Source organism: Apis cerana, linkage group LG7 (genome assembly GCF_029169275.1).
Source record: "Apis cerana isolate GH-2021 linkage group LG7, AcerK_1.0, whole genome shotgun sequence".
Lineage (NCBI taxonomy): Eukaryota > Metazoa > Arthropoda > Insecta > Hymenoptera > Apidae > Apis > Apis cerana.
In genome coordinates, this window is record NC_083858.1 from 9549763 (window position 1) to 9573572 (window position 23810).

A 23810-nucleotide genomic window follows, 5' to 3' on the forward strand; every position below is an offset into this window, starting at 1 on the left:
CGGTTGGTCGGTCGGTTGGCTGGCTGGCTGGCTGGCTGGCTGGCTGGCTGGCTGGCATTGATCTGCACCGCTCCCAGCCGCCCCGCGTGTCGGCTTTTCTTAGTACAGTCTCTCCCCCTCGCTTCCTCCTCCTCCTCCTTCACCTCCGCCCTTGCTTCCACAACCTCCGCTTCTTTTCCCTCTTCTTCTTTTTCCCTCCGCGAGCCACTACCACCAGTGTCGTGCACATGCCACGGAGGAGATAGAGGGAGGGAGGGAGAAGGAAAGGCAGTCAAGCCAGCCGGAGCCAGCCAGCCAGCCAGCCACCAGCTTCTCTCCACTCTACAATCTACCATCGCTCTTTTCATCATGCCCTCTTCTCTTCTCACCGGCTCCTTTCTTCTTTCACGCTTGGCCCGCGCGCAGAACCGACCCCGAGGACTCCTCTCAAGGGCGCCTCTCTATCCGCCCTCTCCTCTCCGTTTTTGCGATTCCACTCTTGTTTTGTTTCTCGTTCCACCGGAGAATATATTCTCCCCCTTCCTCTCTCCCGAGCTGTTATAACCGTTCTTGTTTCCCAGTTTCTTTCTTCACCGCGATCTTTTATTCGGATGTAATCGCGGAACGAAGCGCTGTCCCGCTTTCGTTATTAACGAGAAAGCCTAGTTTTTGGTCGTGCTATGCTGCGGGTGACGTTGGTCGAGCCAGCGAACCGGCAATTCGTTGGAATATTGAACACGGATCTAAAGATTTCACTTTCGATCGAAGTATCATTCTTGAAAGGAAGAAAGGAAAAGAAAATTCGATGCGTTGATTCGAGATTTAAAAGAGTATTGTATGTATAAGAGAGAGAGAGAGAAATCGAGGAGGACGAGACAAAGTTCTGGAAACCGCTTTGAATCTTAGCAGCTTCTCCCTTGTCGGGACAAGAGTCGAACAACGTTCTGGAATTAACTTAACGATCTTTTATCGGCCCGTGGCCATAATTCCTCCCGCTCAGACTGCTCCGTTAACTCGTCTGAAATTGATCACTGAACTCGAAAACCAGTGTCTGAAGTTTCTCTTTAATGCCCCGATCGAACAGGTGTAGGTGGATCCTTCCTTTCTCTACCCGTCTCATTCCTCTTTCTTCTCCTCGTCTCGAATCAATCGAAATGGAATTCGTAGAAATTTTTTCCTTCTTTTCGTATCATCGATTTTCTTCCTTTTTCCTTCTCATCATCAGAATTCCATCATCCAACAATTTTATCATTTTTTGAAACAAAACATTCGTCTTCTCTCGTAACGCGATTTTCGATCTTCACAAGTTACACGATTGTATGCAGATTATTTGGCATTCCAAAATCGGCGCGACGAGTGGAAGAGGAGCAAGGCAGGAGGAGAGAGAGATTATCGTCGAAAACGGCGTATTTCAACGTTATCACGATCTCGCAGCTTCGACCTCGGCATCATCGATATCAACAAGATGTACGAAGACGCGTGAAACTTACGACAGCACACGTTAATGAGCACCGGTTTATCGTCAGCTCGATGCCTCGTTAGAGGCCCTCTTATCGTCGAGGCCTAATCGTCGTGCCGGGGAGAAAAGTTGGACGAGGAATGCGCGTTGCCTTGTCTCGATCGTCGGATACGGAAAACGTTCCTCTATCGAACACGATTCTGACGCAACGTTATGTCGTAGGTCAGGTGACGAGATTAGCGGAAGTTGTAATACGTTGTTTTAACGCTTCAACATCCTCTTACGATAGTGAACTTTGGATTAGATTGAATAATGAATAAAGGTATCGTCGTTTCTCTTGAGCAGTAGCAATGGTTCAAAGGTAATTTATTCTTTCAAAGAATAAACATATCCATCGAAAATTAGGAAAGATTTAAACCATAATTTCGAAGATAAACTTACCGAGATATTATCGTATAAAAATAAAATAATCTACGATGGATTTTTATGATTAAAATTTTTCATTTCTCTTTATCCTTTTCATTGAAAACGACACTGATTTTCCGTGAATTAATCGAATACCAAAAATATCACAAGAGATAAAATAAGAAATACACATTTTCTTTCCAAAAACTTAATCTTAGAAAGATATATATATATCCAGGTTACAGAAAACATTTGTTCCCAGTTTACCATCAACACGGTATTCGAGAGGATGAAACTCCGGCTCATTAATTTTCCACGAAACTTGGCCCTCTCTCTCTCGTTCGCGCCATTCCACTTTAATCTTCGCAAACAACGCATTCTTCCTTCTCTCTCCCCCGCTCTGTTCTCTGTTCACGGGGCCATCCTCCATTCAGTCGTTCCCAAGGGCTGAGGGAGTCGGTCTCAATAAGGCTTTGTAGACTGGAAGATTGGAACAATTTCAATATTCAAGGGTCAAGTGACCGGGAGAAATAGCGATTGCCGCGAATACTGACCTCCGTGACGCAGAAACAGAGGAGGGTTGAGAGGAAGAGTGGGTTGGGGGAGCGGCGTTTCAGTAATCTCTTGCTATTACGTTACATCACGGATTTATCGAAGTTGAACGGAGACGGGGTCAGGAGCAAGCTCCTTAAGGGATGATGGCTTATCCCGCGATTGAGATAAGGGAGGTCGAAAATTTATCAGATCGAATTCTAATCGTCTGATATTTCGTGGTCAAGTTCGTCAAACGTTGGATCTTTGACGTTCGATTTTTGTTGTTAATTAATAATTTTATTCAATAATTTTTATTTTTTTTCATTTTCATCAGGATATACATTCTTTTATATTATAAAATGAGATTAATAACAAGATATTCCTTCTCCTTTTTGTCTTTCATCATTGTAAATTGAATAAAAATCAAGAATTATATATTATTTTATATTTTGTTCTGAAATTGAATAAAAATTTGAAGAAATTATAATATAAAGTGACGATGATTGGATAAATTATTGCCAGATAAAGGATGTTAGGCGAAATAATTTTGCCTCGTTGAAAAATGAAATTTTAAAGATCCTACTTATTCAACGTAATAAATGCCTTTCGATGATAACGATTTAATAATGGATAGACATTTGCGACGTTCCCTTACGTTTCTTTAGGTAGCTTGTACGAGAAATTGCTTCTCGTTTATCTGTTACATGGAACGTCGATGTAGGCTATTATGGTCGAATCTCATCAACCATATCAAATACCTCCTACGATGTTACATGAAACGTACTAAACTACATGCTGTTCTCAAAATGGATAGTAACGCATCTGTGTATAATAAATAAAAGTGAATATCTTATATTATTTACAGGTAATTCTTATTTATGCGAAGTTGCAAATTTTAAAAATTTTTCTAATCAACTTGGAGTAAATATTTTAAGATTATTCTCAAAAGAAAAATTATCCAGATGATGGAAATTAATTTATAAAAAAGTAACATCTATTTCCTAATAATTGAAATGAGAGTTCGATATTGATTGAAAAAATGATCAAATCTTTTATTAAAACGAAAAAATATAAATATATAAGAAAATATATTTACACCAACAATATATAAATAAATAAATTTAATTTTAAAAATTTTTTCCAACAAGCAAAGAGACGAATGAAAAATTCAAAAAATTTTACGTTTTTATTCATAATATTTTTCCTTCTCGTTTCAAAAAACTAAATCGATTTGAATATTCTCATACGTAAATAAGAAAAAAATTAAAATGATAAGAAAGGAGGAGGAAAAAAAAAAACACTTTCAAAATACACATGTGCAAACAGAGTAGTCCATCCACGACCGAAAGATACACAAGTCGAGGGTTGATTTACGATCACCCTATATCGTGTGCCATACCCTCAAGTGGATTCGAGTGCCTTCGAGTGGCGTGGATTATTGGAAGCCGATCCTAAATCCCGTAATTGCCGACAATACTTGGCCGTAATGCCCAACCGCTACTCGCGGTAATTTGTTCGCCGGTTTGAACTCTGACACGGTGAAACCACCGCAAACTGTGACCAGGAAGCGGCCGCCACGTATGGGAAACTATTCCCTGTAGGAAATCCAATGATCAAGCGGTGGCCGTTCGCAATTTGCAAACTGCCGGCCCTGTAGGATCGTAAAACGATCCAGCCGCCCTTTCGTTCGAGGTTAAGTGGAGGGAAGGCTTTATTGATCGTTATGACGCGTTTTTTTTTTTGCTTCCTTGATCTTTTATCTTATCTTCTCTTCGCCCTTTTTTTTTCTTTCTTTTTAATTAAAGAAGAGTGCTTTTACGATTATTTCAATAATTTCGAATGTGCGTGGTTCTATTGGATTTCTTTATTTCAAGGGATACGTTGATTTTATCGATTCAGGATTGTAAAGGATTTGAGAATTTGAATTCTCAGAATTGATTATATTACATGTATCTATTTTTGTTATCTCTGAGTGTGTTTTTTATTTTAAAGAAGAATTTCATAGAAATTTAAGATAAATAAAAAAGAAAAGGAATGAAAAGAGTACTAAGGATGAAGAATAATTGGTGTTGAGTAGCTTGGGTTCTCTTATTTAATTAAAAATATCTTCTATGCTGTGAGAGATATAAATTTAATTTCATAGATAGAATAATGGAGAATGATATAAGTAAATAAGGGGTGGCAGTTGAAGTTGATATCTGAATTAAACAAATTGAGCTGAATATTTCCTGGCATACAGTCTGAACGGTAAAAGTACTCAGCTGTGAATGTCCCGACCTTTGACCGCGAAGGGTTAAGCCTAATTTCCACTGGCCGAGAACACGAGTGGGTTAATTCCCATTTGAACTGTATTGAGTCATCAAGTTTAATTCCCGCGTATCCTGTCTGCACTGGAGTTTGGGGTCGTGTTTTGTTGAACTGTTTCGACTTTTCTTCAAGGTCAAGGACCAAACACGCCATCAAGTATTCCACGTTGAAATATGAATTTCGATTCTTGAGAAATTTTGACGAAACGTCGGAAATAAAATTTAAATATTATTCCGAAGTTTAACAATGATCGATATTAAATTATTACTTCAAAAGAATTAGTTAGATCAAATTAAATATTTTCTCTTAATTTTTGTTCTTTTTTTAATTTTCAATAATTAGAAAAAACGAATTTTGAGGGAAAGGCAGGAAAATATTTGTACAGAACTGGAACACGTTTGACACCTGAAAAGACACGAGATACGGCAATATCACATGCTTTTCTCGATTTTATTTCGTGTTTTCGCCCTCCAAGTTTTAAGTACCCGTGTAAATTTGCCCCGAAAGAGGAAGGCACGTGTATACACATACCTTGTCACATTTTCTAACGACGTTAGCTCGCGTGTAAACGGGCCTTGAGCAAACACCGACCGTCAAACAGTCGCAGCTAGCCACGAAACTGTTGTACGATGAGCCAAACACCGTGTTCGTTCCTTTACGTTTCGGCTCCGTTTCGAATTATTAATTTTCTCCGATTATCCCGGAAGGAACGATCAACATAATCAATTATCTTCCTCTTCTGGTAATAATAATTATGAAAATTCCGTGTTTGTTAATTTTATTGTAAAATTCAAATCAAAATATTCCCTAAATTAATATATTTTTCTTTGTTTGGAATTTATTTTACGTCGATTTTTAAAATAGCAATTGTTTATATAGTTTAACGTAGAAAGAAATCTTTACTATATTATCAATAATTTTTTTAGGATCTGTATAAATTAAATTATACAATCGATCCTGAAAAGCGTACAAGACTCAAGCTTGAAAAATGAATTTAGAACGCGATAAAAGAGCAAAAGGAAAAGTCATTTTTCTGATTAATTCGAGCGTGTTGAAGAAACACAGTGGAACACGTGGCATGACTCGAAAATTCCAGACGACTGTCTTCCCACGCGTATATCTTAACCCTTATCCGTATCGAACCTCTTTGCCTTCAACCCTTTGCGCCCCGGGATCCCTCGGGCATTCCGTAAAATCTACATACGAAAAGGAGGAGTGCTTTCCCATGTCCCTATCTCGCGGACACCACCCGGCCCATCCATCCGAAGAAACCTAATCTCTTCACCCTGTGTGTGCAAAGGGAAATTCCATAGGTTAGTCACGTGATATTCAAATCCTTACATCACGAAAAAACGTTGAAAGAAATTGACGTTTTCCCTTCTGGAATTTCACTTTATTTTTCTTTATATACTTTCTGTGCTTTGGTTGATCTCGAATGGTTGAAGAGAGAAATATTCCTATAATTTTTAGAGAAATTTACATTTACATCGATACATGTTGATTATAAAAACAAAATCACAATATTGCATACTCGATAATATATTAAACATATTTGAAGTTTCTTGTATCGATCTTTCAATCCGTCCTCTCAACTTTATTCAAATCCTCTTCTAACTAATCTCATTTTCTTCTTCATTACAATTATTCCTTGCAACTAAAATGTTTTTAATTTTCTAATTCTAATAAATAGTATACACTCGTCGTTGAAATCGTATCATTTGTACGAGAAGGAGAGAAAGAGGAAAAAAGTTAGTGGTGGAAGAAAAAAAGGAAATTAGAAATGAAATCGACAAAGTTTGGGCGCGATACATCTGCATGCAGATGCATCTCGACCCGTTCTCACGTTACTCAGGTGGCGAGTGACTTTCCGAATAAATTACCACCGCGAGAATCGAGAGTCCCTGAAACATTTATAGACACCCTGTTGTGTATACACGGGCACACACCGGGTATAATGGGCCTACCTGGTCCTCCAACCCCTTTTCCGCCTCTTTGCTCCGCCGGCTGCACGAGCACGGACCCCACTTTATGCTCGTTACGCCATTATTTCCCCGAGTCAGTTTATTACCATCGACCTGTGTCATCCTTTATGCAGAATAATTTGATATCCCGTGCTTCAAAGAGTAGTATAACGCCGCCCTTTACAACGTGTTTTGCTCTTTGCTTCTTGTCTCGCGCCGACAAGTTTTCGCTTCCCTTCCGTTTTTGAAATCGATGCGCGAAAATTGTAATAATTTACGACATCTTATTATTCGTATCGTGTCATCCGCAACATATACTTTTACCTCATTATTAATTAATCGTTTTACAGTTTCGTTTCGATCTTATCATTGTTATTGAAGAATGAATTTAGAAATGTTGTGTAATCGCAAATATTTCCGTATCTTGATAAGATGATAATAAGAATTGATAATTCGTTTATAAGAAATAGTACGTGAAAAATTCGATTATTCGATTAATAAATTTTAGTTTCGAAAATTATTTTCCATGCTTACTCTTCAGAAATGGAAAAACATTTACAATCATTCATTTCACGAATTCCCAAATAAAAGCTGTATCCAAAAGAAAAAAAAAAAGAGTCACACTTCTTACGTTACGTCTTATTACAATCTACTCTGAAACGAAACCACGAAACGGCTAGTTGAACGGAGAGATCAAGGAGGAGAGGAAATCAAGGTCGGGTACAAGTCGTCGCGGGTGTATCTGAATGGCGGCCCCGGGTACAAACGACTTCTCGTTGTTCGGCAAAACAGAAATTACCACGGTTAGGCGAGGAAGGACAGTGGGAAGATGAGGACACGAAGATTCCATTAAGGGGTAACCGGCGGTAATGAATGGAAGACACCCCCTCTGAGACCTCCAACCCCTGGATTTCTCGTTCACTTCCCTCCCTCTCTCCCTCTCTTTCTCTCTCTCCTCCACTCCAGATATCTTCGTTCGAATTTCTTCCTCCCTCCCATCTCTCTCTCTCTCTCTCTCCATCTCGGTCTTGGCCACGTGGTCTCGTGCTTGGACTTGTGCCCCTCGTCTTTCCTCGTCTCGCCGCTTTTACTACGCGAGCGGGGCGTAATTTTCCTCTCGGTAAAAAATACTCTCGTTTAACTTTTCCCCGCTCATTATTCCTTGCCGCCCTGACCTAACCCGACCTGACCCCGAAGGCGGTTTTCTTTAATAACCGGGAAGAAGGGAGTACTCTCGATCCGCGCGGCGCGACGAGGATGGAGGAACAAGAAGGAGATCGGGAGTTGAATGGGTTCGAGAGAGAGAGAGAGAGAGGGAGAGGGAGAGATAGGGAGGGTAGGCGATAGGATAGAGACGCCAAGGGCAATCCTTGGATGCTAATTTGTAACTGGGCTACTTCCGGGACAGTGGTTCCCCGTCACGCGAAACTTTATCTCCCAACCACTTGGACTTTTGGTCTTGGAATTCTATGGGGGGAGTTTCCTCGATCCTACTTGTTTCGGAGAAAGAATCGAGAAAGTTTTTTTCCTGGAGCCAAGTTTTGAAAGGTTTTGAAAGGATCGATGAGTTTGAAGAAATTTTGGGGGGGAGGGAGAAGGGTTTGGAGGTGAATGTGCGTGATGTGGTTTTTGGAAGTTATCATTTTCGGTCACGTTCCTTTTGGAATTAATTACAAAATTATCAAATTGGAATCGAGGATTGGATTATTTTTTTAAAAGTTAGCTCGATTAATTTTGAAAAAATTAATCAATCGCAATGTTCCCATCTTCGAAAGATGATTTTCAACGAGGAACGAGGATTGAGAAACGTCAAATTTTGCAGAAGGAGCAAAAGGAATGTTGTGAATGGGATTACTTGGCGATGAAGAGGACATTTCTCATGGACGGGGACAGAGCTGTGTAAGAGGATCGTTAATAAGATGGCGGTATAATCCGAAGGATGAGCACCTTGAAAGATCCTGGCGTGGCGTGGAGGGGGATGGTTTTCCTTGCATCGGCAATTAGCCTCATCCCCCTGGATACCCTTCGTTCTATCCTGCCGGTTATAGCGGCCAACCCCGTCCATAGCATTTAATTACCTTGCCAACCCCAGGCTAACAGCCTCGGGGCCAAGGTCACGAGCCATTCAACTCTCCGTATTCCTCAGCCCACGGGGCACACTGACCGAATTTACCCTTAAGCCCCGCTTCCGAGTTTCGATTATTTCTCGCTGCTTTATCACCGAGCTCCTTTGTTATCCTTCAGTTCCTAATTCCTCATTCTGAAAAGCTTAGCTACGTGAACAAGTGAGATATTATTTTTCAATCTTTTTCTTTTTTGTATTTTGTCTTTCATCGTCAATTCGAATTAACTTGAACTGGATATAAGGATTTATCAGATTTTTATTAGATTTTATCAGGTCAGTGTTTTTACAGTTATTATTATCATTTATAACTTATTTTGTTCAAAATTTGTATTTATTTCTTTAAACCAATCAAGAACTCAATTTACCAAAATCTTTCAACCTTTTCATCATAACTTACTTATCTTTTATCTTTTCGATAAATTCCATCTTAAGTTTCGTTTCTCGCTTCACGTCAATCCTCAAGCAAGAAGCAGGATCGATCGATGGATCATAAACGAGAAAGAGAAGGATAGCAGATTTTTCCTTCTTCAATGAAATTGGCAACGATCAGGACGATGAAAAGACGCGTACATCGTTCGTCTTTTTTTCGCCATTGTCATGAAGGATCGCGTGCACAGCCGCCATAATCTATAAAATAAATCACCGTAGGCCTCGATTCTTTATGGGTTATGGAGGATAGCGCTTTCTCCTCCTCTCCTCCTCCTCCTTCCTTTTTTTATTTATTCCCTAGTCGAGGCTCTAACGAACGAGATGCTGGCCATTGTACGACCACGCGACATCCTTTTTTACGATCGATTTGCAGAGACGCCATTTTCGCTTATACCAGCCAACCTTGCAATCCCATAAATCAGCCTCCCTTCTTTCTCCGCCCCCGTAACTCCGTCGATTCTTCGCGTACGATCACATCAGTCTATATCTAACCCCGGTTACTCTCTCTCTTCTCTTCTGTTCGCCTCTTTTTCGCTCATTTTACAGAAATAACGCTGTAGACAGCGATATTTCTTAGGTTCGAGAGGAACCTTTTTAGGGTGAGCACCCCACGAGGGGTAATTTATTTGTCGGTATTGTTCTCGCCGATGGATCTATTTAAGACGATCCGATTTCCCTTGAATATTCTCGTTAAAGGTGAAGACGTCTTTGAAGTTTTTTTTCTCCAAAAGATGAAGTATAAATTGAGTTTTTTTTATGTGGATGTAGAAAAATTCATAAGATAAAACCATTATGCGTTTTAATTATAAAGAACAATATTAACAATATTATATTAGATGGAAGAGGAACAGGTTATTTTTCCGAGGTAAAGAAAGAAGAAGAGGAAGAGGAAGAGGAAGAAATGCACGCAGAATCGACGTACGTACCCTCACGCACGCTGCTTACGTGGCGGTGAGTGAGACGGGGGGTGGTACGGCGGAGGAGAGTAGGTGGTGGAATATGTGCGTGGAGGCGCGCACACACGCAGAGGAGGGGGTGGACCGGGTGCACCCCGGGCGCCCCCGAGCTGCGCAGAAGTTCCTTCCTTCCGCTTGATCGACATCGATTCCAAGATGGCGGCGGAGTGGCAGCGGTGCGCCCACGGCATACATATCGGCCCATTCCAGCAGCCACCCCGCCCTTACAGGGGGGTAGCCCTGTTCGCTTTCACGGCCCACCCCCTTTTCCGCCACCGTTCTCCTCTCCTCTCCTTCCTTCCTTTCCTTTCTTTCTTTCTTTCTTTCTTTCCTTCTTTCTTTTTTCTTTTCTTTCTTCCTTTCTTTCTTCCTCTTTCGCTCGTCCATCGAACCGATGCGATGGGGTGAGTTCTCGTTCCTGGGGACGGCGCGAGGGGGTGAGAGGCGGAGAAACAGGAGCCGTAGTCGGCTCACGAGATGTCCGGGCCGATATCGGAATCGCATTAGGACGCCGCGCCACTTTCGCCCCCGGGAACGCCGAACCACCCCCTCCACCCCTATCGCTCCCCGTCTCTTTCGCCACCTCTCTTTCTTTCCTTCGCTCGCTCGCTTGATCTTTCCTTCGTTTTCCACCTCTTTTTGCTATTTCTTTTCATTTTTTTCCTCTCTCTTTCAACGTTCCTGCTCTTTTCTCGGCCTCCATTTCCAGGAGATCCTGAAATATTCGAGAGGAGATTTCGCCTGAGACCACGCCTGCCAATGATTTTTCGCGTGAGACGATTCGACGATGGGAATTTTGGAAGGGGGTTTTTGATTTTTGTTTTCGTCTCGCGGCTCTTGCCGAGCTCTCCCGGGTTCTTTAAAGGAGGGTTGAGTCCTTTTGAAGTTGAGGATTGACGTTGGTTTTCAATCTCGCGTATTTTTGTGTATTTGGAAGAGAAGTTTTGGATTTTTCTTTCGTTTGGATCTGGGGGAAGGGTGATTTACTCGTGAAATTTTGTTAAATAAAAACGAGTATCGAATATTATTATAAAGTTGACGATATACGCGGAATGTGATTTACGTAGAATCGCTGCAATTATAATTGAATAACTTTCTTTATTTACATAATAAATAGATATTTATGCATTTATGAGAGGAATACACATAAATTGTGATATTTTCATTCAATTTCCAATAATAATGAAAAGTATGAAATTGCATAAATATTCGGAATCCATTTATAATCCGCTTACAAATTTCTTAAATCAATAATCATTTGTAGTTCATTATATATTCCATAATCAATCTTTACTCGATCACGATTACATCCTCGATATGATTTTTATAAGATTTATAAGAGATTTCCAACGTAAAAAAAAAAGGAAACACGAGGAACGAAGTATTTAGCCTGTCTCGATCCAACGTCCTGACCCAGACCCAGCTCGAAAACTATTACGTTTACCTTGCGTATCGAGCACGTAGCGGCGCTTGGTCGCCGATAAGAGTTCCACTTGCAGCGAATAATTAGGAAATCCGGTGTATTCGCGCTCTGAAATAAACGTCCGTTCCGCAAACAATCTTATCGACACGGTCCACGCGGCTCGTTAAGGAGTCTCGCCGTAGAATTTCGTATGCTCACGGTCCAAGGACTATACCAAGTCCTATTAAGACGAGCAAGAGAATTTCTTAAGCAAATCTTGATAAAAAGAGAAGAAAGAATTTAAAAATTGCTTTATTTATAAATTTACTCAATAACAAAAACGCGTATATAAATAAACTAAACGTAAAAAAATTTTCTCGAATCTTCTGAAAAATTAACGAGTGGAAATAAATCTTACTTCAAGGATCCGTTTCTAGATTATGAGATAAAATATATCATTTTTAAAACGTTACTTATACAAAGTGTACAAAATCCATTCACGAAGAAGAAAATAATCTATCTTTTGCAAATTTATATAATTTACATTTGTTTAAACACGTGGACGAAAAACGTGAACGTATTCATAAATAATTCCATTTCCGTATATTAACAACGTATAACACAATTTAACCATTCACATTCTCTCCATATCATTTCACTGGATTCTAACGAAAATAGGAAAAGAAAAGAAAAGAAAAAGGAAAGAACAACAGCAAAACTCGAAAACTTCCGTTTCCTAGCTAAGTATTGTTCCTTCCCCTCTTCCTTCACTCGTTCCCGCGTTTGTAAATTTCTTCCCAACGAAATTCCGCGTCGAAGAACGATGTACGAGCCGGTGAAAAATTCGCCCGTGCCCCGCCACGCCGTTAATCCCTGAAATAATGGCACGGGCCACGCTCGATAAATCCGGAAACGTGGCTGGTACACTCGCGGCCGTCCCGTAGGAGGAGGGACCTAGCGCCGGTTATATTTTTCCTAGGGACCGATGGTGCACGCGTGCGTGTTCCGTACGTGTGCCGCGTCTACGGAACGAGAAGAAGCTGGATGGTCGGGGGATATACGAGGGGAGGGAGGAGGAGGGTTGGAGGGGAAGAGGAGAAGGCCTCGCCACCCATACAACGAAGAACGTGGACGTGGAAAGAAGCGAAGATTGATTTGCCGGCCGCGTACCTCGCCGATACGCGTTTTATTCGTTCCTCCTGCTATTTTCCTCTTCCACCCCCTCCCCTCTATCCTCTATCCCCGGGATGTATACCTGAACTGTGCGTTTTTCCAAGGGTGGGGAGGAGCAGGGGCAAGGGGATCGAAGGGATGGAAGTTTCTTGGAAAAAGGGAGCCGGGATAATCGTGTAAAGCTACACCTGAGGGTACTTTGAAACGGAAACAAATTTCCGCGTGGTGGTCCTCTTTTGGAGGAGGAGCGGTTCGAATATTTTTCGATGTTTGGTTTGGTTTTTTTTTATTGGGGGTCGATGAGAAAAGTTAAGAGAAATTTTTGATATATTTAAGAGTTGAGTTGGAGCGAGTAATATTAGGTGAATATTATTTAGCGTTTTTTGTAATTAAAATTTTCGATTGTAATTAAAATTTTGTTGTATACAACGAGAATAAGCTTAAAAACAAAGTGTATACGTTTCGTGCAAACTTTATTATCTCGATTAATCAATCGCATTTTAATTTTGAGATAAAAAAATTGGCTTAGTTAAAGAGTTGAAATAACAATCTAAACAATCATTATTTCGTGATTCTTTTGTTTTAATTTACAAAATTATTACAGCGTATAATAATTTACGAGATGATTTACATAAAAACCGGGGACAAACTCGTAACACGATTATACAAATTAATTCGCAAAATATCGTATCTATTACGATCCTAAAAAATTCGTAAAAATCGAGGAAGAACGATGATCCTTATTCGGAAATATTATTGACGCAAAATTGAATTCGTCGATAATGAGAAAGAGGATAGGAGGAGCACGCGGGACGCTTACAAGAAATCGACCCTCGAAATTATTGTTGGCGGGTGGGAAGATGGAGGGCGGTGGGCCGAATTTCCACGCGTCATTACACGATGATCGAGTCATGAAAATCGCCGGCTCGACCGGCGATTATTCAAACGAAACCTCTAACAAGATTCCCGCCAATCAGCCTCCGTAATGATCCTCGACCGTCAAAGAAGAGATCCTTTCCCCCTCCCTCTCCTCTCGAAACGATCTACCGGGAATAAAAGGGAGGGAAAGGGTTCTTTCGCCGTCTTTTCGTCCTACGAGTGAAAAATCACGTTCCTCCCTTCGAATGTTTGAGCTTTAACATCCCACTTTCAAGTCGGAAATTTTACGAAACGTAACGTCACGAAAATCGTTCGATCATCGTTCCTTACTTTTACGGGAAATCAATTTTTGATTCGAGGAATTTCATTTCTTTTTTTTAGAATCGCGTGAAAAATAAATTAATTACGGTTGACGATTCGAGGGGAAATTAATTCGTTATTACACTCGTAGTTGACAAAAGTGAAACAGAGAAAAAAAAGAGAGCGGAACGAAAACGATATTTATTTTTGAATTCTTTAACCGTTTCTCTAAAATTAAAAATTCTATCCAAAACCGGACATAAATCGAAGAAATTATTTCCTCCTATAACGAACAAGATACAGAAAACCTTTTATTGATACTATAAAACTTTCTATCTTATTAATTACAAATCCCACGCAATTTCCTTGATTATCCAATTATCACGATCAATTTCAAATAATCAATATTTAATATTTTCATTACGGTCTAATCTAAAAAGTCCAACCTAAAAATTTTCAATAACCCAAAAACAACAAGAGTCATCCACAATTAAATTTATTCGAATGATTCGGATCGAACGAATTCGTATTCGAGAAAGAATTCCATACGCAACCACGTATATCTCCTCTTCCATTTCCTCTCCCCCCTAGGCCCCTCTCCTTTTCTCCTCGAGTTCTCCCCCTCCACGGCCCGCGACTCTCACCCCTTTCCACCGATCGCAAATTTATTCCGTCGAGTAGGCGACGGCGTCGGGCGGAATCGCAGTACTTTATACTCGTCGAGAATCGATAGACAGCCGCGCACGGATATGGAAGCACTATATTTTCCCTCGTCGCGCCTCCCTCCCGCCCTCCCTGGGCCCTCTTGTCAATAAAGCGAGCACTTTCCTGGCACGGAGTTTCATTATTTCTTTGCTCGCGCGGCGGCGACGACGACGACGACTTTCCAACCCCTCTCCCCTCACCCCACTTCCTCCTCCATCCCTCTTCTTCAGGTGGCTACTTCGCGCCCCCTTCGTGACCTTTTCGAGAAATAATTCTCTTCTGGAAGGAAGTTGGTTAGTAGTATTTCGTTGACCTACTGTGCAGCCTACCGTTGGACAAGGAGGATGAAAATAATGAGGAAAATAATGTATCTGTGTTGTGAGGGATGGATGCGCTTTTGTGAAATGATTGCCGGAGTTGAAGTTGGCGCGGAGAGATGTTTTCCTTTGATGCAGATTGAGAGGCGGCCCTTGAGAGGAAACGGCGCTCGATAAAGGGTACTGTTTTGCGTGGGGGAAGACTTTGTTGCTCGTGGATCGAGCACAATGATCGGTTTCTTGTATGGAAACTATGCGATCTGACATGATGTAGCTTCTCTAGTATTATACGTTTTTATAAGCTCGTTCCATATTGGATATTCCAAAGAATTTTTATGATTATATATAGAGTTCAATGAGGAAATCTAAACAGGAAAGATTCTAAAATTCATTTAGAATACATTTTGAATAATAACAATCTCTCCTATTCACACTGCTCTTCTTCCAAAAAAGGGGAGAATTCACCGTGGAGAAACCGCTATTCCGACCAAAATACGCTCGCCATCCATTACCCCAAACCGTGAAAAACATGCTCAAAGATCCTCCAACCCTCCAAAACCGCAAATCCTCAAGATCCTCCATACCTGTTTCGCCCTTCGCTGTACCACCACTTTGGAACAAAAAGTCGAATCTTCCAAGTTAGGGAAGGGAGGTGGGGTAAGATTTTTCGAGACTGGCCCAGACAAGGTACAAGGCCTGAGGGTGGAAACCGAAACCAACCTCTTTTCGTTGCAACCTCTTGCCATCTTTCAGCCCCAGTTCGTCCGAGGAAGGGGGTTGAGACTGGTGGTTGGACCGATGGTGGTTGTCGCTCCCCCGTAGGGGGAGGGAAGTTGGAGAAAGATTTGGAAGAAGGTGATGGTGAAGAGGGGACGGTGGGGGCGAGTCGGAATCAAAGGAGTCAAAAGAGCTTTTCCAGCCTTCTCCCTCGGCCGGCCAGATTGAACTTCTTTTCCGCTCAGGAGTTTTCCTATTACTCCGAATTTCAAGCCGCGTATCACGCACACATTCACGCACAGTGCACGGGTGGTGGTTGTGGATGCGTGCGGCTAAAAAGTTCGCCAAGCCATGTTACCCAGGGATGAGGGTGAGAGGTGGTGGTTCACCCGTTGCGTATCGCGGAGGAGGAAATATCTTTTCATCGACGAACGCCTACGCTGGGAGAGATTGAATTTATTAGAAATCACGGGCTGTGAGTAAGAGACCATTCCTCGAGAAAGAAGGAACGATTGTTTCCATTTGGTTGCCAACTCTGGGAAAAAAATTGTTTGCTATTAGCAAGCCATTTGAAGAGGATTTATCTTGATTGTTTTCTGAATTTCTATGGATTAAAGTAATTTGTAAATAAATAAAAAACGATGATGGGTCAAAATTTTTTCTTAAATTTTTTTTTTAAATCTGAAATAATAAGGAATCTGAAAAGACTCGTTGCAAATGTTACAATAATTAAAATATGAATCGTGTGAACATATAATAGATCGATTTTTGGACGAAATAAAAATTTCGCATGTAGGAATAGTCAAGTTTATTGTTTCTAGAGAGAGAGAGAGAAAGAGAGAAAGAGAGAAGTTACATATCTCTGAATTGAAACTATTCATCGGTACATTTCATGCGAAATTCTTTATTAAAAGAAATGCCAGCGGAGCTTATCAAACTTGAATCAATTTAAACTTTTTAAAGAGCTAAGTAAAAACTTCCTGGAAATGTATTTTCCAAGTCGAGGAAACCTTTATGCAATCTTTTTTTTTTTGTTTAATCTGTATAAAAAGTTTTCACTTTTGTAAAATTTGAAAAAAAAATTTAATTCGTATCTTTGGATAATTTTGATAAATCTCCATCATATATATATATATAAAAAGAGAGAAAGAGAGAGAGAGAGAGAGAATTTACAAATTGATTGTTTTCTTAAGAATAATATCGATATATTCGTTGGATGGAAACGGAATTATTGTAAAATTTCTCACGTTTATTATAAAATTGGACGTTTAGTTAAACGATCCTCGCGTTTAAAGAATTATAAGGGAGGACAAGACGGGTGAATGAAGGAAGTTGAACGTCGCGTTGAGGGTGTCTCATTAGTACCTCCACTTTAAAGCGACGTTTCATCACCCCTCCGACCTCTCTCACCCTTGACTGAGCCGCCTAAGTAAAAATCAATAATTCCTTTATCGTACAAATTAACGTTAAGCATATTCCACCCTCGTATACAGCCTCTACCAACCAACGTTACACCGTTTCCTGCCTTACCGTATCCTGCATAACATCATCGGCTGGGTCCCTGCAAGTCTTGACAGTCCCTCCGACTTTTCTTCCCTTCGACTCTTCCTCTTCTCGATTCTTACGGATAGAGACATATATATATAAAGAGAGAGATAGAGAGAGAAAAATAAAAAATTTTCTTAACGAAACGTCGAGGAAAAATTATTTCGAATCAATTGAAAATCACAATGGACAAGGAAATTAAGAAATTTTTATTTATATTCGATCAATAATTTTCGAGAATTATAATATACTTTTTTACGTTTTACTAAAAAGGAAAATTGACCGTTGAAAAATGAAAGAATTACATTAAAGTAGCATTAATCCTCCCTCTTTTAAAAGTTTAAAAATTTTTTATCACCACCTTATCTAATTACAAACAAAACCTGTAACAATAACCTGTAAAAGATCATGGAGAAAATTTATCGATCCATTAATTTTTGAAATATTAAAATAACAATGGGGAAAATCTTTGTTCGTTTCTTCCACTACATAGTCATTCCGCATCATATCCTATTTCATAATTTACGACGCATGCACGAAACGTTAACTCTCCTTTCTAAATAGGAGCGGCGCTGTTCAAACGGCTTGGAAACTATTCAATTTCACCGGGGGGAGAGGGATATCTTAATCTCGGAATGCACGAAATCGTATTTCTTTCCCTGGTTAAAAAATTACGTGGCTCACGTTATCGGCTTGTTAATTCCGATAAGCGTTACTCTTCTTTATCGTCCGCCATTATGGCGAACGATAGCGGCGCAGAGGTGGTCTCTCGGCCGCGAACCGGCCAAGGGGGTGAAAGATTAACGAAATAAATATGACATCGTCTTGAGGTTCACATTCACCTCCCCCTTCCCTCTTGTTGTTTCACGCTCGACGCGATAACAAAGCGTTCGCCATTAATTACCAGTGTGCTCTGAAATTATTTAACGGCCTTCGTTCAACCGCACGCAAACCGCTGACACCAACTGATCGGCCTAATTTCCGCGCCTGTGTATCAATTTATGAAATTCCCGCGTGTTTTAACCGGCTCGAATAAAACGTGAGATAATCCCTCCTTTGCCCGATCAAACAGTTCAAAGATAGTCCTAATTTTAATACCATTATTCGAAAGATTAAGTGTTAAATCGAATAAGTGTATTTATGTTCGATTTATTTGTTTTAATTTTCCATCCAGATTCGAAATCGAATCTAAAAATCGAGATCGATGTACAGAATCGAATTTAACCCAATCCCAAACCCGAATCAAATTCGAAGATAAACTCGTGTTCCAACTCAAATCTCTAATAAAAAAAGAAATTATTTTATCAATTCTTCTTACAAATTCATTAATTAACCTCTATCCACTCCAATTTCCATTTCGAATGAAGCAAAAAAAAAACGCAAGCTGCGCTAATGCATGCATCCGCGCGCTCATTTTTCACCGCGAACACGGATCTCGTGCAACGTTCTCGTACCCTCTCGTACCCTCTCGTCCTCGGTTATCGCGGTAATCACCGAGCCGGGCAAATTAATTTGTCCGTGTCGGGCGTATAATTAGATGGCGAACGAAAACCGGGACACGCGTTCGATTCATTAAGTCGATCGTAATGTTGATCGACGAGGAACGGATATCCAGCATTATGCCCGTATTATCGAGTTTATTTCACCGTGGACAGTGTGGACGGAGGAGAGGGGAGGGGAGACGGCCACGTCCGGACGTAAAATTCCACCCACTCGTCACGGGCTGACGAATAACACGAGATGCAGGACGATAACCATTTTAACTGCCGGCTAACACACTACGCGAGCGTGGATTATCGGGGCCTTATCGGCCGACATTACGGGGCCTCGACGTGGAGAAAACGAATGGCCCACCCTGCCATAATGCGATCCTGTTAACCGTGCCGTGTACACACAAGGATATGGATGTTGGCGCGTGTAGTAGATTAGGATAACGAACCCTTGCAAGGTTCCAGCAGGTCGTCGCAGGTTCTTCAACCCCCCGAATCACGTGCTCGTATCTTTTTTTTTTTTCCTTCTCCTCGTTTACGGTTTGTTTACACGCGCGTAGCATAATACACACGGGGAGAATTAATTTGCGATGATGATCGTCGTTTCGATTCGATGAATTCGTTGAATTTGAATTGGATATTGGGTAAAACTTTTTCTAACGTTAATAACAAACTTAACGATTCGTTCGTTGAAAAATTATATTATGAACGAACGTTATATAACTTCTTTTCCTCTTCGAGATATCCCTCCCTCTCTAATTTATAAAAACGAAACGATCTGTACAAAATTTATAAACTAAAATAAGGTACGAATCTTTTTTGTTCCAGGTAAGACGACGTGTCCCTCTCGATCGAGACGGAACAATCGAATCGGCCGACTAAATTCGCCGATCTGGCAAAGTATCGCGGAGCCGGGGTATCTATTCCTCGTGACCTTGACTTGGCGGCTAAGAGGTTTACCCTGGTAAACCCCGGTATCTCGGGATACCACTCGGGGGTGGTCTCGGTCGGAGGGATTAAGACAGGGTTGTTCGACGGGACGACAGAGGGCTGCTGGGATCGGTCCTGGTGGACGGGAGGAGCGGGGGAGGGGATGCAAAAGGGGGAGAGGGGCGAGACGCCGAGAGAAAGGGAAAAGAGACTGCGCCCGTATAATTGATTGAGTCTAATGAGTTAAAGGGGATGGTTGGTGGTGGAATTAAAGAGTTCTAGGTCATGGAGGCGACAACCCACCAGCCCGGGGGAGGCTTAGATATACCCGCCACCCCCTGCTTCCTTCGCCTCGCCACGAGGGCGCTGATTGTAAATTAGTTAAAGGAGATGGTTCATTAGAATCAGCTGATCCTTGCCTTTTAACAGATTCTTGGGGACGAACGATGGGGATGATGAGCGATGTGATCCAACGAAGATTGAGATGAAAGGTTAACAAGGATTCGTATCTGTGCTTGGAATTATACTTTTACCAATTTTACTGTTCGCTTTTAACGAACTTTTATATAATCTCCCTTTTTTTTGCAGAAGATGTATCAAATTTAGAACACGACTCAAATCGTTCGTGGAAATTCAAAATGAGATTCAATCCTTCGATCGTCTTATGTGTCACGTATCAGCTCCGTCTTTCTTAATCGTCGAGATTACGATTCCTCCTCGCGAACAAATTATCAAAAATGTACACTCGGATCCGCACGCAATCTCATTTCATCCCCGCGATATTACTTCTCAGTAGCCGCGAAACAGTATCTCGAGGACGTCTCTCTCGGCGTCGGTGGCTTTTCAATTTGCTTGCTTGTGGAAAAAAAGGGAGGAGGAGGAGGAAGGAGGCCGCGGAACGCGCGGAAGGAAGGAAGTGTCCTCCTCCATTGGGGTGGAGGGCAGGGGTGGAAGGGGAGTCGAGCGAGGAGCGGTGCGTCTTCTCCACATCCCCCAAGGGAAATTATTGACAGTCAGCGAGGAAATGACGTCGTAAATACCACGTCGCTGGCGCACCCCCTCGAACCCGCTCCTTTCTTTTCGCCGACCTTAAACCCCCTCCCCCTCCCTCCCCTATTACCAGGCGCCACCTTCTTGCGCTGCTTCTTCTCGCTTAATCCCCCTTTGTTTCCTTCGCGCCTTCGTTTCCTTTGCCCTTCCTGCACGTTTCTACAATTAATTCGACACGTTTTCCTTCTTTTGCGCTGTTATTTCTTTATTTCATTTATTTTCGATGATGTATATCGTTTCGTTGTGAAAATGGAGTGGTTGGAAAAGTAGGGTTTCATCGAATGTAGATTGATTTGAAAGATTTTGGTGAAAGGATGAAGGAAGGGATTGAGAGATTTATCTTTCTTCTTTTCTGAATTTGATATGATGAAATTTTTGAAATAAATTGCATTTGGAAAGTGTCCAAGTACAAACGCATGTATACATAATATGTTGGATAATTTGAATAGTAAAAAATAATTATGAGAGAATGTGTATCTATATATCGTAAATTCATAGATAAATTATTCCTTTGTTCTTGTCGCTGTACGAGCAACTTTTCTCTCTTTCTTGTTACTTTCTGTTTCTATTCAACTTTCGCTTACGTTTCGTTTCAATCTTTCGAACTGCGAACCTGAAAGTTCGAAGAAATGAGAGAAGGTTGAAACAGAGCCTTTCATAGAAACATTTTGACCAAAACGGAAGTGGGTAGGATTCTTTGGAAACTTTTCATTACGTAAAATACCAGTCATTGTTGAAACGTAAATTTGTGTGAGAATAATTGTAACAATTGCAGAAAATTGACAAGTTCTTTTAATCATTAAAAATGTAAATCTTTTTAGAAAAATTGTTCGATTATAACTATATCAATCGATAATTATGTAAATTAAATTTCTCTCGAAGAAAAATTTCAAATAAACAATTACTCTGCAAATAAATATTTCTATTATCTCACATCTGTACTAAAAAAGTAATAAATGATCGTTGTAGGGGATGTAAAAAAAAATTTCGAAACTATTTTGGCACAAAATTTAATCGAATTAAATTTCCTTTGATGGAAAATCTTTTTGCTAGCCCCTTTCTTTACCAACAAATAATTTATCACAAACAAATATGATAAATTTGAAATTAACTTAAAGGAAAAAATGAATCAAAGATAAAAATAATATATCTCAAATTGCACAGTGATATACATTAGTCGTTCACAAGAAAAGTAGCAAGAAGAATACACTCTAAGTTCTCTAGAACACCACCACCTATGAAGTTTCAACGAGCACACTCATTATTCGAGAATTCCTCACAATGTTTCCCAACTCTCTCGTCTTTTTCCCAAGGTGCTCCAAAAAATTCTTGTAAAAAAAAAAAAAAAGAAAAAAAGAAAAAAAGAAAAAAAGGAAGGGAAAGAGATTCTTAACTGCATTCATTTAGCCGAGCGAAAGACCGTTTCAAAGGAGCAATGTCGTCCTACTTAAAACGCCCATTATTCCCGTTGAAATGAATATACCTGTGCTGTTTCCGGTTTCGTTTACGGAAACGACATGCACGAGAAGGGACAGGTCGGAATGAGAGGAGGGAAAAAAAAGAATCCTTTCGTTTGTCGCAATGTCGGCGAAAATGAAAGAGTAACATGTTATTTTTCGAACGATCCAACGGTGAAAGTGAATTAAACGCCATTTATTCGTTTCGAAAGTCGAATAATCTTTTTTTGCGGTCTCCAGGTTTCACGCACGTTTTTCGGATATTGCGTATAAATGAAAACGAAATGCGGTTTCTCGTTCGCCATTTTTGTTCCTGCGAACGTCCTTGACGCGTCGAAGGGTAACAAGATTATACAATCTTCTTATTATTTTTCAACGAAACAATTAGATGAATTTGAAAATGTGATTATATAGAGGTTAATTTTATAACTTGAATTTAATTTAATTTAACGAGAATTAAATTTTTTTTATTCTTAATAATTTAAATTTGTTTCTGGAGATTGCAGAAATGTGAAAGTTATCGATAAAAAGAAATTATCATTATTATTAAAATATCAATAGAAAGTTGTTTAAACGTCAATCAAATATTCTAAAGTGGAAAATTTTCAATTTAAAATAATTTCCATGACAAAATTTAATGAAAAAAGAAAAAAAAAGAAAAGAAAGAAAAGGAAAGGTCTTTTCTCGCCAAAAAGTATTCTAAAACTCTGCAGCAAGGTTGATTATTCGGTGAAAGCCTCTCTGCCTAAAAACCGGGCAAAACTTGAAAAATTCTTCTTTTCTTTTCGACGAAAAAACCCGATATGATTTAACGATGGCGCATGGCCAAAGAAGAAAAGTATTTTAACAGCTGAGATGTTGCATCCCCGTGTTTTGCCGCGTTTTCGTTTAAAACGTGGATCCGGCTGGAAGAACAAACAATAAAGAGTTCTTTCGTTGTTTTCAGCAAAAGCCGCTCATCGTTACGGTCGTTTTAACGCTTTTTATCGTTTCCCTCTCCTCTCGCGCTTTCGTGAAAACTTTTAACGCGTTTCTCGAAACGATTTTGTGAAAGTGCAGTTATCCATGCAATTAATGATGATGCATCGTGTTTGAAGAGAAGACAGATTTGAGACGAGACGCTTTTTCTTTTTTTTAATTTTATGATTCTATGATTCGAGGAACTTTTATCGTCAATTTGAAATTATTCGTTCCAGAAATATTTTCTTATTGGGGATTAATTTTTTTGAAAATTTGATATTTTTTAAACGATATTTGTCATTTGTTTTAATGAGATTTACCAGATCGATTATAAATTTTGTATCGTTGATTATATAAAATATATTGTCGTCGTTCAATTATTTTTAAACAGTAATAGGTTTATCCTATAATCTTCTTTCGTTAACATCAAAGAGCAATGTTTACTTTATAAATGCATGCTCCATCATGCTGCTACGAATAGTATCAAGTGAAGCTATTATTCTCTAAGTAAACTGTGAACAGTTGCAACGTAAACAAGCGCATGAGCTATTAGCATTAAACATTTAATATTTCCACGAATCATATTTCAGTTTATCAAAACCTTGATTGCTTCGGAATTTACGTTTTGTTTTCCATTTATCCACGAACATGCTCCGTACGTTTACCCAAAGCAATTACGTACCTTCATCCTATTCCTGGACCACGTTCCTCCTTCCCTACTTGATTCTTC

The 23810-nt window shown here is 40.1% G+C and overlaps 1 protein-coding gene and 1 long non-coding RNA gene across 2 annotated transcripts in view; both read left to right on the forward strand.

Moving 5' to 3' along the window:
- Positions 1-22790, forward strand: part of LOC107999301 (uncharacterized) — a 65589-nt gene extending 42799 nt beyond the window's left edge. The window contains exons 3-4 of the long non-coding RNA XR_009830550.1: positions 19512-20104; positions 20202-22790. This is a non-coding gene — a long non-coding RNA (uncharacterized LOC107999301). The remainder of the gene's footprint in view (positions 1-19511; positions 20105-20201) is intronic.
- Positions 1-23810, forward strand: part of LOC107999229 (UPF0489 protein C5orf22 homolog) — a 761052-nt gene that overhangs the window by 210360 nt on the left and 526882 nt on the right. The window lies entirely within an intron of this gene.